Source organism: Tenrec ecaudatus, chromosome 15, assembly GCF_050624435.1.
Source record: "Tenrec ecaudatus isolate mTenEca1 chromosome 15, mTenEca1.hap1, whole genome shotgun sequence".
NCBI classification, from domain to species: domain Eukaryota; kingdom Metazoa; phylum Chordata; class Mammalia; order Afrosoricida; family Tenrecidae; genus Tenrec; species Tenrec ecaudatus.
In genome coordinates this window covers 65,016,142-65,035,939 of record NC_134544.1, presented here as the reverse complement: position 1 = coordinate 65,035,939, position 19,798 = coordinate 65,016,142, and the positions used below count along the sequence as shown (strand labels likewise).

General features: G+C 37.6%; 1 protein-coding gene and 1 pseudogene across 7 annotated transcripts in view; both read right to left on the bottom strand.

The window, feature by feature from the left end:
- The window catches only part of PTPRM (protein tyrosine phosphatase receptor type M), a 901,381-nt gene that overhangs the window by 625,690 nt on the left and 255,893 nt on the right, over positions 1-19,798 (bottom strand). The window lies entirely within an intron of this gene.
- LOC142428260 (U2 spliceosomal RNA) lies at positions 19,032-19,152 on the bottom strand (annotated as a pseudogene).

The window sequence follows — 19,798 nt, the reverse complement described above, 5'->3', positions numbered from 1 at the left end:
GTTAACATGCAAAATATATTAATTTTTCTGTCCTTTGGCAGTTTTATTTGTTTTTTTTTCTGCAGCCAATGTTCTCTAATAAGTACAAAAGGAAAGAATCTCTTAAAGGAGACATTACAGAGACATCTTTTGAAAATCTACTCATTGTCAGCACTACAGAAAAGTATAGACATCAACAACAACTTCAATTCTGAAAACTGAAATCTGGGTAGAAACATGACATTTGGAGCAGACCCAGGTCCAGCAAATGAGAAAATGGTAATCTGAAAAGGAAATTGCTTCTCTCAAGATAGCCATGACTGCCCAAGGTGATACTCAAAAGGAATGTTGACTGTCCAGGGACCAAGATGAATGGGTGCGATAGCTGTTTTCAGTGGAGGTAGGCAAAGACTTGGGAGGGATTTCCAAAAATAATGAACACCTGGTAGAGAAGCACTGCAATCAAGAAAAAGAAGGGAAAGTACTATATCCTTCAGAAAGCAAACCAACATGCAGTGCTGAACATCTGCCTATTAAAGCCATGCACCACAGAAAAGGAGGCAACACAGTCTCTCTATCCACAGGACGCAGCCCAATCCAAAGCTGGGAAGTGGCCTCAGCGCCAACTCCAGCATACTCGCTCCTCACCCTCTTGAAATCTACTAAAACTTTAAAAAACTTATGATTGCTATGTTTTTATTTCTATGTTGTCCTTCCAATTCTTCTCTATATTTTATAATGCCCAGATTTTGCCTTACTAATTTTGTTTTCTTTTGCATGATCTGACTGATTACTTCGATCTTGCTTATTGTGTCAACTGAATATATATACCATGACAGTGACTATCCAGTGTGCTTGTTATTTTTTGTCTGTGTGCTCACAATTGAGAAACTCTCTCCCTGTGAAGGTCTCATGAGCATTTTGGGTTGCGGATACTCCTAGTTAGGTTCTAAGAGGTTCTCTAAATTGCAGACCAATGTTTACGTTAGTTTCTAAGCTTGGGGCTTACATACAATGGAAATTTGGATTAAATAAGAAGTATAAAATAGGAAGCTAATGGATTTCCAAAGTAGAAACTATTAAGGGTTTTTCCAATGAGACTCTCCTACTAAAGTCTAAGCTGATTTTTAACGTACCATTATCCAAGAGACCTGCTGACTCAACTGAAAACATGAAGCTCTAGGTACACAGGTGCTCACATTCCTTCCATATTGGTCACTGCCATGGGTACTTTGTTATGTCTGGCACATGATGATTTATATGCCTTGATTCTGAGCTTGCATCTACATTTAAAATATATTTTAATAGAAAAGTACTAATATACTTTCTAGTATTTCTTTGGATTTAGGAGTACAGTGGCTATCATGTCAGCTGTTAACAGTCATCTTGGGGGGAATAAAAAACATCTCACCTAACTTCAAAACTCTCTTTTATCATCTTCTGACTAAATTTTCTGAGCACCTACCTTTCATAAAAACTAAGATTAAGTTTTGTGGTATGTATAAATCATACTTGACTTATGAGTTGACGGTTGCACACAGAGCAAATAAGTATCAACTAAACAGTGTAATCACCACCAAGGGTTAAGAAGTTCAGAAAACTGCTTCCTAGCATGCTGTTAAGAGGAGCAGAATATGAAGCTCAATTCTAAAAGCTCTTTGAACTTTAATAGTATTTTAGAAAGTTTTTTTTTATCTCAATAGCACCAAGTGAAAGTTTATAGACAGAAGCACAGCAAGTTATTGAAAAGATTCAGAAATCTTATAAGGAATTTAACAGGTCAGTACGAATCTATGGAAAGAAATTAACTGAAATTGTGAAGGAAGAAATAGCAAGCAATAGATACTGTATGAACATGATAATGAGCAAAATGGGGAAATCTGAGGTAATACCAAGATTTTAAAATATGGCTTATTTAGAAATATAGGTTATTGAAAATGATGTATAGGTGGCATCTGACCCCTCTACTAAACAAGGGGAATGGAATGAAAAACAACACCAACAGCATCAGCTACTCAAGGTTAATTTCTATGAGGCTGCATTCAGACATGCCTCGACCCTACAATCTATCAATTCTGATACCAACTGTCCCTTTCACAGTGTCTACTCCTCAGATGGGATAAATAGTTCATTGCAACGTCAGCATAGACTACAGAGAACATACAACTTAATAGATTACAAATGTCCAAGATATACTTATTTGAATAGTACAGCCTCTTTACAGCTAGGACTGCAGGCAAACGTCTCTCTGGTCTTTGCCTTCTCAGTAGCAAGTCCTTGCTACCTGCCTTGCTCTGGAAATATTACAAAGCTCTCTTATGGTTGCCAATAAATACTCAGAGGGATAGCCTCTCTAACATTAACCTCAGCCTAAAGTAGTGGTTCTCCACCTTCCTAATGGTACGACCCTTTAATACAGTTCATGTAGCAGTGGCCCCCCAAATCATAAATTGTTTTCGTTGCTGCCTTGGAACTGTAATTTTGCTACTGTTATGAATTGTGCAAGCCCCGTGAAAGGGTTGTTCGACCCCCAAAGGGACCGGGACCCACAGGTTGAGAACTGCTGGCCTAAAGGCACTCAGTTCTGGAAGTCTACTGCTTTGTCTTATGCTCTGGATCTTGGTTGTGCTGTTGTTCCTCTGGTATCAAACTGTTCTCTTGACAAAGGAGGCTCCCTGTGCAAGAAGCTCTGGGTCTAAAGGATGTTTTCCACTCCTGGCTCTTTTCTCTTGCTGGTAATGAGGTTTCTCCCTTCCTGCTAATGAGATGGCTCTAAAAAGGATCAGACTAGAAGATCCAGCACAGAGTGGGAGGAAAATGTGGAGTAAAACTCAAGATTATAAGAGAGCGGGTGTACTGGTCAGATAACAACAGGTGGGTGCCTTCAAGACCATGGCCCATAGTCATTCTTCAGATTTGGAATTAAACTCACCCCGTGTTATCATTTATAATCAATCATTTAAGATCAAAAGGGCAGCATATACACCAAGGAGAAATTTCAGAAGGTTAAAAAAGAAGAAGGAATGGAAACAGGAAACACAGGAATAAAGTAGAATAAGCCACAGGATGTTGAGGGGACTGAAAAGGATGAATTGAAGCAAAATCTGTACACATTGCTGAATATAAAACTGATGATATGTTCTGTAAAACCTTGCCTAATTCACAATGAAAAGTTTTAGAAAATGCAATGTTTCCATGAATTTTTGAAGCCCCCTCACATACGTATATATGTAGGAGAAAGATGAGGCTATCTACTCCCATAAATATTTAAAGTATCAGCAATAATATATAGGGTCACTGTGAGACAAAATTGCTTTGATGGCAGTATATTTTAGAGATGAACATATAACATATGCACATACACATGGGTAAGTCTAAAGTATTTCCACTAATTTCCAGTGTGTTCATGCATAAGTTTATTGCAACCAAAATGTGTAAGACCATGTTTGTGTGATAAGTGAAGGACTGTAGATCAGTTTTCTTAGTAATGCACTAGTGTTACACTCTGTTGCTTTCAAAAATTCCAATCAAAGCAATGTCTTCTAGTGATCTGCTAGGTCAGTTAAATCAAAGCAGTGAGGTCAGCACAGGAGGTTATAGAAATTGTTTTGGGAGATTCCAAAGGGGTAATTAATCTTAATAGATTTTCTTAAAGGGCTTAAGATGATCATGAGACCTTATCATGTTTAAGAAAATGGAAAACTGTACTGGAAAAGGCCAGGAAAGTTGCATCAAGGATTTTTAAAAAATCTGTTCATGACCATATACCGTCTCATCCTTTGGAGTAGCAGGGCTGCTCTATGAGACTGCCATGGGGAAATCATACCACCTCCGCCCTACAACCCTCACTTTACATGTGAGACTTACGTTGGTTCCCCAAACAAACAAACATAATCGACAAGGCACATGATTTGAGACCCTTAAGGATATCAAGACAACTATATTGACACGGTGTAAATTAAAGCTTAAAGATTTCCTCAGGAAAGGGTTCCAGAGGAACCCTTTATATATATATATATATATATATATATATATATATATATATATATATATATATATATATATATATAGAGAGAGAGAGAGAGAGAGAGAGAGAGAGAGAGAGAGAGAGAGAGAGAGAGAGAAATATATATATATATATGGAGCTAGAGCCAGCTTGATGGTGTGAGCAAAGGAGGAACACGCCGAGATCCGTTTTTAAACTGCTGCGCTCACAACAGTGGGTTGTCAACCGAGATGTTAAAAGGAAAGCTGGAGAAGAGGAACTAGAGAAGAGGACCAGATTTTGAGAGATGCATTTCTAAGTCGTCTGCTGAGAAAGGTTAGTTAGAGCTGAGTAGGGATGGCAGAACCTCAGAATAGAAGCTAGTAAAGATAGGTAATAATTTCAAGGGCTCTGTCACCTTTAACATAAATAAAAGCAAAACAAAGAAATAACCACACTCTATTTTCCATGTGCCAAGTCGGAAACTGCTCTTAAAAAAGAAATGAAGTCCCATTTACAAATGCTAAAGCACAAATGACAGGGCTGCTGGGAGCAGGATGTCATTATGTGGTCAGTGCAGAAAGAACACAGAATTATCCTAAAGCACATCTGTATTTAAAGTAAGATAATATGACTAAGAAGGAATTATTGGAAGGGAGATTTAAATTTGCTGACAGAGAATGAAAGGGCATGTTAGTTAAGGGAAGAAGGGGCCTAAAATAAAATCAATATTTTATTTCATTTTCATATGAAGTTTAAGTAAATATTTCCATTTTCAAAGTCACACAAATGATGTCAATTGCTAAAAGCTTTTGTAATGGTCTTAAATAATTATTTTGGACAACATAGACATGTACATCTTAAATTTTCAAACTCATACCCATTTGCACTTCGTGATCAGAGAACTGCAATAATATCACAGATTGGGTCCAGACTAATGAAATCATATCACAACGAAATTTATACAAAATATGAATCTCAACTGAAATTTGGTCATAAAAGTCAGAGCCAAAAGAGTCTCAAAACACAGTTACTTTCAGAAACAAGCATTAAATAAAAAGTTAACAAAGAAAACTATGGGACTGCTAAAATGTTTACCAAATCAGAATTAGGTGAAATATAATCAGTATGTTCTTCAGAAGTGAGAAAGGTAAGACTTCAACTTGCTTACTTTGGACATGATATCAAAAGAAAATCTATTGATAGAAAAGTGATTATGCATGATAGAGAAGTAATAGAAATTCTGAAAACTTGTATAGAGGTTGCCACGAGTCATAGACTAGTGGACAATAACTAACAATAACAATCTTTTTCAAATAAACAAAATCATGAACTACAGTTTTTGGCTCAAGGCCTAACATACTGTAAATGTTCAATAAATGAATGCATATAAAAAGATTAAAATGAGCACATGGATCATGGTGGTCCAATGAGACTTAATCTTAAGACTTAACTACTGACTGACCTTGACGCTGAGGAGTCTATAGGATTGCGCCCTTGAGGTGCTGTTCAATTTCTGGCTTCTCTCCACATAACTAAGCCTCTCCTAACTGTTGGGGAAGTCAACACAGAAGGAAGCAGAGATCCCTGGATTTTTCACTTGCATAAACCAGTGGATCCTCCTGTGTGGATTTGGGTCCCTTTATGATGGTCATATTGGACAAATAAGCAATATCATAACAAGCAATAGCATGTTGTATTTTGACAAAAGTTCTAACAAAGAGCTCTTTAAAGTATAAAAAAGAAAAAATGTTACTTCAAAGACTAAGGCGCACCTCTCTGAATTCATGGCAGGGAGTAAGTGAGAATGATCCAGGACCAGGCAGTGTTTCGTTCTGTTTCACATAGGGTTGCTATGAATCAGATTCAACAAATACAGCAACATGGAACACGTGGCTAATTGCCTCCATGACTGCTGCCTCCTTTGCCATGAGAACAGAAGAACTGGATTCCAAACTGGATTCTAATCTATTGAGAAAAGATTTTACAGAATCATCCTGACCACGCTGTGTATGTATACCTTACTACACACACATAAAAAGCAACACTAGAACTTAAACACAAAAAAAATTCCCTAAATAACAAACACTAAGAAATAAAATGTTACATCCACATTCCCCTAACAAAACCAAAGTATGATCTACTAAGATATTACTCTTTAACCAGAGTTTCCTTGATCAACAGGTATTTTCGATACATTTTCCACACTGTCAAATGTAAAACATGAAGAAAAATTCAATATCAAATATCTTGATCTTGAAGAATATGCCCACCAAGCTACTGAAGACAAAAGTTTAAGTGTAAAGAGAAATATAGCCTAAATATTCATAAGAAAAACCAATAGTCTACTAGTGAAAATAAAGAATATTTGCTAAATATTACATTTTTAAAAGATTGATAATTTTAAACACCAAAATTTTAGCAAATGGCTCACAATTAATTTTAATGCATATTACCAGGGCTTGGGAAGTATTCCAGCATACTGAAATGATTAACCGTCAGGCGTGTGTCTCTTAAACAAGGCAAAAACCAAACTTGCTGCCATTGAGGGAGCTACCCACCCACTGTGGGTCTCTGAGACTGTAACTATTTATGGTAGTAGAAAGCCCAGGCTTTGTCCCGCGGACCTGCTGGTGATTTCAAACTGCCAACCCTGGAGATGGCAGCCCAATGCATAACTAGTATACCACAAGAGCTCCTTAACAGCTACTATGAATTCTGACTCAGGGTGATTTTGTGTCAAAGGAAATATACTCCACAAGATTTTCAATGGCTGAGTTTTATCAAGTAGATCACCAAGCATTTCTTCCAAAGCACTTGGACAGCCTCAAACCTCCTGTCTTTCAGTTAACAGCCACACACATTAACCATTTGTACTACCCAAGGTCTCCTTCTGTGTCCTAATTCATCATTAACTACATAAATGCAGAAAAAATCTGCAGGGTTGTTTGGTTTTATATTTTGGTAGTTTTTTGTTGTTGTTGGAAATAATTAACCTCCATGGTTATTGCTTTTTCTCTTTCATGCAAACATTACAAACACACTTATTCTGTTATTCAAGTAGGAAAATTATAACACCTGAGGAACCATAACTAGAGTAACAGAGTCACACTTTCATAAATCTAATCAGAGTTCTAACCTGAACAGCAATCCCCCCCCCCCACCCTTTCACTGACAATAGTATGGGGACATGTGAAACACAGACAAACACAACTGACGTCATCAGGGAAGACCATTCCTTAGAAAAGTCATATTGTCTGATAGAGGGCCAACGTAAATGAAGGAAACTCTTAGATGAGAAGGATTAGCCTTGTGACTGCAGTGTCATGAAGCTGCTGAAGAATAGGGAAATGTTTCCTGGTGTTAAACACAGACTGCCCTAAGTCTGAGCAAATCAAATGCCTACCAACAACTATTGATACAAGTGAGGATCAGAATTTGAGTACTTTAACTTAGTAGCCATTAAATTCTGCTGAAATTAGAGCAACTGCCCCCTATTTGCCCCATTAAGAGGCATCTTATGATACTCCAGCATGCTCTCCTTTGGGAGTGGCCAGAGGTATCCAGGTGGGTGATACCATCTATCTTCTGGGACCTAGTAAAAGGAAGTACGCTCTCCACACAGACCTAGGGTGTGAGGTGAGCTGTGTTCAGACAAGACTGATATGGTAGATTTGACCTACCCTTGCTTTCTTAACAATATTGTTAAAGCACACATAAATGTAAGATTTCGATGGTTTAGTTTTATCTAAAATGCTATATATATAAATATATAAATATATATATATATATAGTTTCTTTTAAAACTCGGTGTTAGGGACCCTGTAATCTGCTCTGCAATCCATCTGTGATCTTGAATGATAACTGTACACCACCATCACGAGCAAGAGCCCAGTTAATCTCTGCTAAAGTTAGGGAGGCCAGCAGTCCATGTCAGTTAATATATATTGATATCATGTGCAGGTTACCCCCGGCATCTGTTGAATTTTTCATGTGTGCTATGATCATGTGGTGTAAATATGTAGTCCACTTCTAAGAAATTAGAGTCTTGTTTCCAAAGGGATTATTAAAATAAATAGTAGTAACAAAGAACAGTAACAAATTTTAAAGTGCAAAATAACAATACGTTAGTGAGTAAGACCTACAAGACAAATATGCAATGCAAATATTTAGAATGGTGACTTCATACAATTTGCCGAAGTGGGAAAGAACAAGTTGGAAGGAAAATTATGGATATCCAAAAGTTGGAGCTTACTTGACCTGCAATCCATATACCCAAGTTCTTTGACAAATAGTCATGAAGCCAACAAGTTTACATTATTTTCCAAGACACATCTCTGAGTAACTCAATGTGATTATATAGAGCAGCAGTTCTCAACCTTTCTAATGCCGCGGCCCTTTAAAACAGTTCCTCATGTTGTGCTGACCCCCAACTTAAAATTATTTTCGTTGTTATTTCATAAATGTGATATTGTTACTGTAATGAATCGTAGTGTAAATATCTGATATGCAGTGGACATTGGGACTTCTCACACACACTCCCTCAATACAAGAGCACCTTGCTGAGCTAAATGGTCATTCCATGATACCCACCTTCCCGACATGATCACTGAAGACAGACGTGTGCATAAGCAAACATGGTGAAGAAAGCTGATGGTGCCCAGCTATCAAAAAGATACAGCATCTGGGGTCTTAAAGGCTTGAAGACAAACAAGCGGCCATCTAGCTTGGAAGCAACAAAGCCCACAGAGAAGAAACACACAGAAGTGAATACAAGGTATTGAACGGACCAGGTAGCAGACACCAAAGAACAAAAACCATCATTGTTTGATCACCTTCCTCACATAAACGCTGAAGATGAATGTGTGCATAAGTTTAAGTGTGGTGAGAAGGCTGATTGTGTCCAGCTATGGAGAGATATAGCGTCCGGGGACTTAAAGGCTTGAAAGTAAACAAGCGGCCATCTAGCCCAGAAGCAACAAAGCCCACATAGAAGCAGCACACCAACATGTGTGATCATGAAGGGCCGAGGGGACCAGGTTTCAAACAACAAAGGTAGGGGGAAAAATCACATCACCGTGAATGTGGGGAGTGTGTGATGGGGACCCAATGCCCATCTGTAGACAGCTGGACATCCCTTGCACAGGGGTAGTGGGGAGGAGATGAGTCATTCAGGGTTCAGTGTAACAACAATGAAACTCACAACCTTCCTCTAGTTCTTGAACGCTTCCTCCCCCCAAATTATCATGATCCCAATTCTGCCTTACGGACCTGGTTAGACCAGAGGATGCACAGCAGTGCAGTAGGGATCTAGAAACACAGGAAATCTAGGACGGATGAACCCCTTAGGACCAGCGGTGAGAGTGGCGACACCGGGAGGGAAGGGGGTGTAGAAAGGGAGAACCAATCTCGGGGTCTACATGTAATCTCCTCTCTGGGGGATAGGCAACAGGAAAGTGGGTGAGGGAAGACCCCGGGCAGTGTAAGATAAGATAAAATAATAATTTATGAATTACTAAGGGTTCATGAGAGAGGGGGAGCTGGGAGGGGGAGGGAGTGAAAAAAGGAAAATGAGCTGATTCCAGGAACCCAAGTGGAAGGCGAATTTTGAGAATGATGAAGGCAACGAATGTACAAAGGTGCTTTACTCAATTGATGTATGTATGGATTGTGATAACAGTTGTATGAGCCCCAATAAAATGATTTATTTAAAAAATCTGATATGCAGGATGTATTTTCATTGTTATAAATTGAACTTAAATAAAGCATAGTGATTAATCACAACAACATGTAATTATATATTGTGAAATATGTATTTCTAATTATAAATAAATGAAATTTTGGCTGTAGCCAAATTTACCCAGGTGTAGCCTGGGTAACAGTCCTTATGCTGGGCACTCGTATGTGGATGTATCTGCATTTGGGCAGACCCTCCTGGACACAGAGGAGTTGTGTCTCAGTTTCCAAGACCATTGGAAATATGTGTTTTCTGATGGTCTTAGGTGACCCCTGTGAAAGGATCGCAAGACACTCCTCCAAAAGGGTCATGACCCACAGGTTGAGAGCCACTGGTCTAAAGAAACCATGTTAATATACTTTTTTAAATGACTGAATGTTACCAAGAATGATAAAACAATACCCTCAAAGGGTATTTATAGAGGTCTAAATACAGGCATGTACATATGTAAATATATTTATATAGCATGGTGGGGAAATAGATCTATGGTCATATATTTATAGATTTAGTATTAAGGCAGCAAATGGACATTGGGCCTCTACACACGTACTTACTCAATGCAAGAATATTTTGTTCTATTAAATTGGCATTCCATGACGCATACCTTCCCAACATGGTCGCTGAAGACAAATGTGTACATAAGCAAATGTGGTGAAGAGAGCTGATGGTGCCCAGCTATCAAGATATAGTATCTGGGGTCTTAAATGCTTGCAGGTAAACAAGCAGCCATTCAGCTCAGATGCATCAAAGCCAACATGGAAGAAGCACACCAGCCTGTGTGACCATGAGGTGTAGAAGGGACCAAGTATCAGACATGAAAGAACCAAAAATCATATCAATGGGTGCCCACCTTCCTGATATGATCACTGAAGACAAATGTGTACATAAAGCAAATGTGGTGAAGATAGCTGATGGTGCCCTGCTATCAAAAGATACAGCTTCTGGGGTCTTAAAGGCTTGAAGATAAACAAGCAGCCATCTAGCTGAGAAGCAACAAAGCCCACATGGAAGAAGCACACCAGCCTGTGTGACCACAAGGTGTCAAAGGGATGAGTTATCAGGCACCAAAGAACAATAAATCATATCATTGTAAATGTGGGTGAGTGCAGTGAACACCCAAAGTTCATCTATAGGCAACTGGACACCCCCTTACTGAAGCATCTTGGGAGGAGATAAGCCAGTCAGGGTGCAGGGTAGCAACGATGAAACATACAACTTTCCTCTAGATTCTAAATGCTTTCGTCCCCCCACTAACCTGACCCCAATTCTCCCTTAAAAATCTGGCTAGACCAGAGGATGTATATTGGTACATATGGAAATGGAAACACATGGAATCCAGGACAGATGATCCCTTCGGGACCAGTGGAAAAAGTGGCAATACCTGGAGAGTGGAGGAAAGGTAGGGTAGAAGGGGGAAACCGATTACAAGGATCTACATATGACCTCTTCCCTGGGGGATGGACAACAGAAAAGTGGGTGAAGGGAGATGTCGGACAGTGTAAGATATGACAAAATAATAATGAGTTGTAAATTATCAAGGGTTCATGAGGGAGGGGCATGGAGAGGGAGGGGGGAAATGAGGAGCTGACATCAAGGGCTCAAGTAGAAAGCAAATATTTTGCGAACGGTGATGGCAACAAATGTACAAATGGGCTTGACACAATGGATGTGTGTATGGATTGTAATAAGAATTATATGAGCCCCCAATAAAATGATAAAAAATGAGAAAGAAAGAACAATACCCTCAATTTCAGACATACTAGTCAAAATTTTACTTCTCTAAGGGGGTGTGGGAGCTGTGGACAAATCACACTTTGAGAACATCTTAGAACCAGCTGCAAGGTTGATGAACTGTATTATGCCCAGAGAGAAGGCAAAATAGTCTACTGGCAGAATTGCCAGATCAAATGGCAGTGCTCACCACAAATTTAATACTAAAATGCAAAAGCAATGTAATATCAGAAGTATACAATGGAGGACAATTAACATGGACAAGACCTGCCAGCAGAGAACCACTGAGTGAAGACTATGAATTAGCACTTAGTACAGCAAAGGTCACGAGGGGAAACTGTTTTACAACTTTTGATCTTTGGATCAGAGAAGTGCAACAAGGAAAAAAAGGAAGAAAAAAATCATGGATTTTAGGCATGTTTTGTAAGCTATGATGTTGACTGGGAGAATATACTACTGAAACCTTGGTTCCAGGGAGGGTCACAGCTTCCCTGGCTACCCCTGGCCACCAGTACACATTCGAATATCTTCACACAGAGCAGCTGGCACAGGTGACTCATGTGTAAAGAGACCCATAGGGATTCTACTTCTGAGGTCACTGGCACATGGCAAGAGCTTTGGTTTACTTTAGTCACACTAAAAAAAAATTAAGAAATGCTAGTTATTACTTTGAAATGATGTTCAATTGTTTGGCATACTAACACTTTAAATATTAAAATAATTACAATTCAATACAATTGCTATTTATAATGCAGCAAAATCCAGTTAAGATGATTACACTCTTGAACAGATGACCCATCCGTGGTGTGCAGCTCTGGCCTTCTGATGAGCGCACTGACTTCTAGTCTTGCTCACATAGTGCTCTGCCCTAAGGGTTCTCCTTTTTCCCCTTTATTTCTGGGATAATATCAAAAGTCCAAAAGTAAAGGCCTTTGAAAGAGGAAGTACAAGGAGGAAGTAAGATAATTGAGAATACATTGAGGGAACTTCAATGGATGAGTTGAAACAAAATGTTTATGAATTATTGAGTATAAAACTGATGATCTGCTCTGTAAATTTTCACCTGGTTCACAATAAAGAGGAATTAAAAGAGTGCATGGAAGTAAGGCCTTTCATAAATGTAAGACTTAGGGTCAGATAGTCCACTTTTCTCTCCACCCCATCCCGTGACAGGTACCTGTGGACATTCAACATCACAAGGATCCAACTCTTCATTAACTGTAGAATAAGAAGGTGCACATGACTGGAGACAATGGCTGGGCTTCAGATTCAGAGTATATGCTTTTCTAGTTCACCAAGAATGAAAGGAAACTGGTTCCTTAAAGTGAAAAGGCCTGGCCAGTCACACATGCCCAGTGAAGACCCTCATTTCAAATGGTGGGCCTGGCAGTGTGTCAAGGTGATACATTCAGTACTTTGAATAGCATGAAGGCCTATTACTTGGAGGTAAAATGTACCCACATAAGTGCCAGGACAATTATGAGTTTGTGGGAAGAAAACACAATAGTTTTAACAAAATGGACTAGGATAAATGGAATCCCACCTCCAAATGAATGAATTTAGACTCTATATGAAATTTAGATACCATATATAAAATTTAGATACCATATAAAATTAATAAAAAATGGATCATAGGTCTAAATGTATGTAGTTTAGTATAAAAAGTTCCACCCACTGCCATCAAGTTGATTCCACTTTATAGAGACTCTGTATGGGTTTTCTGAGGCCGTACATCTTACAGGGACAGACAGCCTCATCTTCTTCCTGCACTGAGAAAACTAAATATAAAATACTCAGGAGCATGCATAAAAGATAATCATCATGGCCTCAGGATATGCACATCCAAAAAGCAAAGCCCATTAAATGATGACTAATTAGAAATAGCGATTAACTAGACTCTGCATCAGGTATTGAAAGTTCTTTATATTCTTACAATAACATGATGAGTTATAATCTCCTCATTTTACAAATGAGGCTCAACAGAGTCAAGTAGCTTGAATAATTAAGAGGTGCTCAAGTCAGGGAACACTTAATAAGTAGGCAAACAGTTACCTTCAAATTACAGAACATAATTAGCAACTGCACCAAACACATTGATGGGATGATCTGAGTGATGACTGTATACTGAAATAATGTCTAAAGTTGAATACAAACAAACTGTATTTCAGGAATCTATTTTTAGCATTTGGTTCTTACACATGCCAGAGAAGAAATCTCTTGGGCCACGAATATAGGTACTGTTTCATGAGTAAGGAACTATTTTTATATTTGCTAATATAAAATGTTATTTTTTAATTTTTATTTTAACACCCATTAAATATTTTTTCATAGAAAAATTTTGAGAAATCAGGTCTACCTAATAAGGGATAGCAGGAAGTCAAAGACAAGTGTTTTTAGAGGGAGGAAGAAAGCGAAGCAGCAAAAAGGCCCAGCACTGACAAAGCAAACATCAGGTAAAATAACAGAAGACCACTGAACTCTGCACTATTCTGGGATCTTACCACACAGAAAGAGGGGCCAGAGTGGTCTTTACATACCTCTGCAGTATATAATTTCTCCAAGACACAAGGTTAAAACTGAATCATACGTATCATACATGACCTCACTGAAGAATAATCTACAAAAATTACTGATACCATTTGTCAATGCCTATTGGTGTCAATACTTTTAAATTATGAGATAGGATTATAGTTTATTAGGAAGCTCCTTCAGATGTATTAAAAGTCTGTTTACTCTCAGTATTGATTTTTTGATAAATATATTATCCAGAAGGGATATATGCAGTGATTTCCCAGGAAAAGCTGACATTTATTCAATGATATTTACTTTACTGAATTAAGTAGCAATATATTCTCATATATCTTTGCTATATAGTGGGAAATTATCTTATCAGCCTTGGTAAGAAAATATCTACTTTATAGAAATATAAGTCATAGATAATAAAATGAAAAATAAGAAAGCTCTAGTAGTATAATATCTAGTAGATATATGGATTAATCTTCACAGTCTTTTCTATCACAATATCATAAATAATCTAACTAAGGTTAGTCTCAATACATTATCTTAGTCAATTAATTGGGTATTTTAAAAGATGACACTCCTTTAAGGACAAAGGCTATCAATATATTCTATTTAAATTAATGTTATCTTGTGACAATTGAACACGGCATGACCTTTTCTTAAATAGAAATTGAGCTTCTCTGCTCCCTGTGCCAACGTGAAAGAGGCTTCCAGCTAGTCAGCACATGTTCTTGACTTCTTCCTAAGCAGCCAGCTAAGCTCCACTGCCACCCTCCCGTCCAAGCTGCACAGACTACGTTCCTCTGGCCTTGCCATCGGGGTGTGCACAGCTCACAGCAACCTCCTCAACACGAGTCTCCACGAATTCTCTCTCTCCCCACCAAGATTGGAAATGGAGACCAATCTTGAAAATCCTGTTAATGGTTATAGCGCCATTTCAGCCCAGGCACCTCCAGGGAACAGAACATTGAGTCATGCACTCCAATCTGGAAACATTGTATGAAACTTTTTCCCAAAAAAAGTGTGAAGGAACAGAAGGTAGTATTAGTAACTGAAATTATTATACACCTTAGTCATTACCAAAGACACAAGTATTTGCAATATACACAATTTTAGATAAAAAGTGTTTTGTTTTCTTTACCTAACTCATTAATCTTAAAATCATGATCTGAACAATGAAACTATAGAATTCAGTTATGACCTACTTCTAGAACTCACTCAGGATGTCAAAAGACATTTGTGGAATAATCATTTCATTTGCAAAGTCATTAAAATATTTTTCCTGAATGCACTTCATTATGTTGCTTGAAAATAACATACAGACACATTGAAATTTCAAATTATCTTGTCAAAAACAAACCGAAACACTGACTGCCATTGAGTTGATTCTGATTAAAAGTGACCCTATGGAAGAGAGTAGAAATGCCCATGTGGGTTCTGAGACTGTAACTCTTTACAAGAATAGAAACCCATGTTTATCCCACAGAGCAGCTGGGGGTTCAAACTGCTGATCTTGGGGATCAAATCCTAACACATAACCACAATGCCAACAAAGCTTCTCTTGAAATTAAGACTGTTCTATAATCCCTTCCTTTTTGTGTCAGTGGCTATGTAGAAACAAATGAATAATATGCTCTCTACTCCATAAATTCAACTCAGAAACCTACGTTCAATGTTAATCCTACTGATCTGATCTCTGTGGTTTATTCTAAATGTTACCGTGGTCAACATATTGTGTAAGACGCTCACATGGGGACAAGAGGAAAGTAAAAGGAAATAGAAGAAAGAACTAGGAAGCAAAGGGCATTTATACAGGTCTAAATAAGGGAATGTACATATGAGAATATATTTATATATGACAATAGGGTAATATAGCTATGTACATATATTTATAGGTTTAGTATTAAGGTAGCAGATGGACATTGGCCCTCCAATCAAGTACTCCCTCAATACAAGAATACTCTGTTCTATTAAACGAGCATTCCATGATGCTCACTTTCCTGACATGATCACTGAAGGCAAAGCGGTGCATAAGCAAATGTGGTGAAGAAAGCTGATGGAATCCGGCTATCAAAACATATAGCATTTGGGGTCTTAAAGCATTGAAGATAAACAAGCGGCCATTTAGCTGAGAAGAAACAAAGTCCACATGGAAGAAGCAAACCAGCTTGTGTGATCATGAGGTGTTGATAGGATCAGGTATCAGGCATCGAAGACCCAGAGCAGAAAAGCATATCATTGTGAATGAGGGGGAGTATAGAGTGGAGATTCAAAGCCCATCTGTAGGCAATTAGACATCGCCTTACAGAAAGGTCATGGGTGCATTATAGCACAAATAAAACATACAACTTTCCTCTAGTTCTTTTATGTTTCCTCCGCCCTACTATCATGATCCCAATTCTACCTTACAAATCAGGCTAGACCACGGCATGTACACGGGCACAGAGAAGAGCTGGAAACACAGGAAATCCAGGACCAGTAAAACCCTAAAGGCCAATAATGAGAGCAGCAATACCATGAGGGGAAGGGAAGGTGGGGGCAGAGAAGGGGAACCAATCACAATAATCTGCATATAACCTTCTCACAGGGGGATGGACAACAGAAAAGTGAGTGAAGGGAGACATCAGTCAGTGTAAGACGTGAAAATTTTTTTAATAAATTATCAAGAGTTCATGAGGGAGGGAGGGAGGGTAAAGGAGGAAGGGAAAAAATGAGAAGTTGCTAACTAAGGCCTCAAGTAGAAAGAAACTGTTTTTGAAAATGATGATGGCAACAAATATACAAATGTGATTGACACAATGGATGGGTGTATGGATTGTGACAAGTGTTGTACGAGCTGCCAAAAAAAATGATTTAAATTAAAAAGAAGACCCTTGCATAGTATTTAAATCTGCTCCCTGGGGTTTAGAGAGGCCTCTGCTCTGCTTTTCCATCACAATGTCATTAAAGTAAACACTGTTTTTACTACTGGGGAATATCTAAGAAATGCAAGAATAAGAAGAAGCCAACGTGCCCTACGGAGAGAAAGAAAAGTGGAGGACGGTATACTCATTAGCTCACTTGCAAATCGTGAACACTGCAGCTGAAGAAGTGACCAAGGCCAAACGGACCAAGAGAAGACATGATAAAACTGAAAAAATTACATGTCTCCATCTGCTGGGCCATGTACGAAATTACCTAAACTACAAAGCACGATTGGGTTTAATTATTACTCAAAATCACAGCCACCACAAAAAGTATCAAAGATGCATAGGAAAAGGAAAACATACCCTTTTCAGGGATATGAAAATGTGACTGCTCCTGTCAGTCACAATTATACACTTCTTAGAGACTGAAACGAAACAAGTTTGGGTCAACAAAGAAAGAACCAATCGAGCCATTTATAAAGACAATCTTGCTTTACATTCAATCAAATTCATAAAGAATGATGTTCAGCCTCTTGGGGGCAGTCAGATACCAGCAACAACAAGTAGCCTGACAAGGAGTTGTTCTCTTGATCACATATCTCTTCTTAGCAAGTTTAAGTTCAAGGTTTCTCAGCTACCATGCAAGGGATTCCAAGTTACAGGGAATTGAAAGTCATTATAATTGGTAGTAAATTTGCAGATGAAGATTAGTCCTTATCAAATCTAGATAAGTTCATAAAATTATTTTTCTTCCATTTAGTATATTATTTTACTTAAATACAAGATTTTTGTGTCAAGTATCTATCTGCTTCCTTGCACTTCGGTTCTTCTTGATTTCACAAAATACACAGTGTGCTCACAGTAGGTGCTTAGTATTTACTGAAAAAGAAAACTCAAAAGAGCTGGAAAGATGGCGCTACCTTTAGAAGTGCATGCTGTCTGTCTTCATCCCCGACTTCAATGTCAACGATCTAGAATAGCTAGGAAACCTATGGGCATTCCCCTTCCACTCCTTACTAGGAAAATGTTAAGACTAAACTCAGAAAATATTTAACAATCATGCCTTTTGAAAATGCTGAGTTGTACTAAATTTCATATCATCAGAATTAAAATTGTTACTGCTAAATTTCTTCATTTTGTTTTTCAGTGAGTATATAATTGAGTTGCTAATTAGAAATAGGTGACTTTAAGTTAAACTAAGGATCCTGTTATAAATCAATATGTAATTCCTATCAAGTACAACTTCAAAGTTTCCCTGAAACATATTTAGCCATCTTTACTTCATCTAATAACTTTATATCTCCTAATAAGGGAGTGAATATTTATTATGACAATATTTGACAGTTCCATAGCTCAAATATTCAGAAGAACATGACTCAGTAAACTAACAAAAACTCATGAATACAATAAATTAATTTTATCTAACTCCTTACCAAGAAGCCTGATCTGATCAATTTTAAGTACACAAAGATTAATCCGATTTTTACAATAGTCTAGGAACTCCAGTGATGATTGCAATATTATTCACAATAGCCACAAGGTGAGAAACTATCAAGTCTTGTACACATATACAATGTATTATTATCCAGCCATAAAAGAAAGTCTGTTCATAGTACAGCATGAATAAGTTTGAAAATATTATGAGTAAAATGCTTCAAACACAAAAGGGTAAGTGTTATATGATTCTATTTATATAAAACAGTGGTTCTCAATCTTCCTAATGCTGTGACTTTTAATACAGTTCCTCATGTTGTGGTGACCCCCAACCATAAAATTATTTTTGTTGCTACTTCATGACTGCAATTTAGCTACTGTTATGAATTGGGCATTCCCTGTGAAAGGGTCGTTCGACCCGCAAAGGGGTCATGACCCACAGGTTAAGAACCACTGATATAAAATATTTTGAATAAGAACATGCATAGATACCAAAGTTCATCAATTGCAACAGGGAATGGCGAGAGTATAGAATAGAAGTTATACCTAAACAAAGCCCAAGATTCTGTTTGGAGCAGTGAGGAACCTCTGGAAATAGTTAGTGGTAATGAGAGCATAGCGTGGTGAATGGTAAGGAACGGATACTAAAATGGTTAAAATGGAAATTTTTGTTTTATCCATATGAGGGAATTTCAAAAAGTCCATTAATTTTGTATTCAATTTTCCACCAAATTTGAAAAAAGGCTGAAATATTTAAATCCCATAGAGCAAGAAATTATACTCTCACATTTTCTAAATAAAATTCACAAACATGTATAAGGTTACTACACTTGATCTTAGCCAAAAGGCCAAGAAGCGATCGTGTATATGGTTACATATGATTTTTCTGTGTATTATTTAGTATTCTAGTGAAACGGGTACTTATTAGTATAAAAAGTACATGTAATTTATAAGAATAAATGATTTGCATTATTGTGATTGAAAAAGAAAAAGTTAACATTTCCCAAATATTTCTCCCATCATTCTTTCCCTTGGATTACGCAGAACCAAGGTAGGATTATTAGTTCATATGATACATGTGAGTAGGTCTCAAACATCTTCCGGAGCTCTTTGAGACCCTTGGAAGGAACCCAGGTCAATGCTATTTTCTTTTCTGTCTTTTTGTTTTTCAGTGCTATTCTCATAGATGGTATTTTTCATTCCCATTTCACTTTCCAATGGCAACAGATGTACATCATTGCTCTGATGGCTAATTAAATATAATTTAATTACATTTGAATTTTTTAAATTTCAATAAATCATTTTATTGGGAGCTCTTATAACAATACATAAATCAATTGTATCAAGCACATTTGTACATATATGTTGCCATCATCATTTCTAAAACATTTTCTTTCTGCTTTAGCACTTGGTATCAGCTCCTCTTTTTACCCCTACCTCCCCACCCTCACACCCTCATGGCTGCTTGATAATTTATAAATTATTTTTATTTTCATATTTCACAAG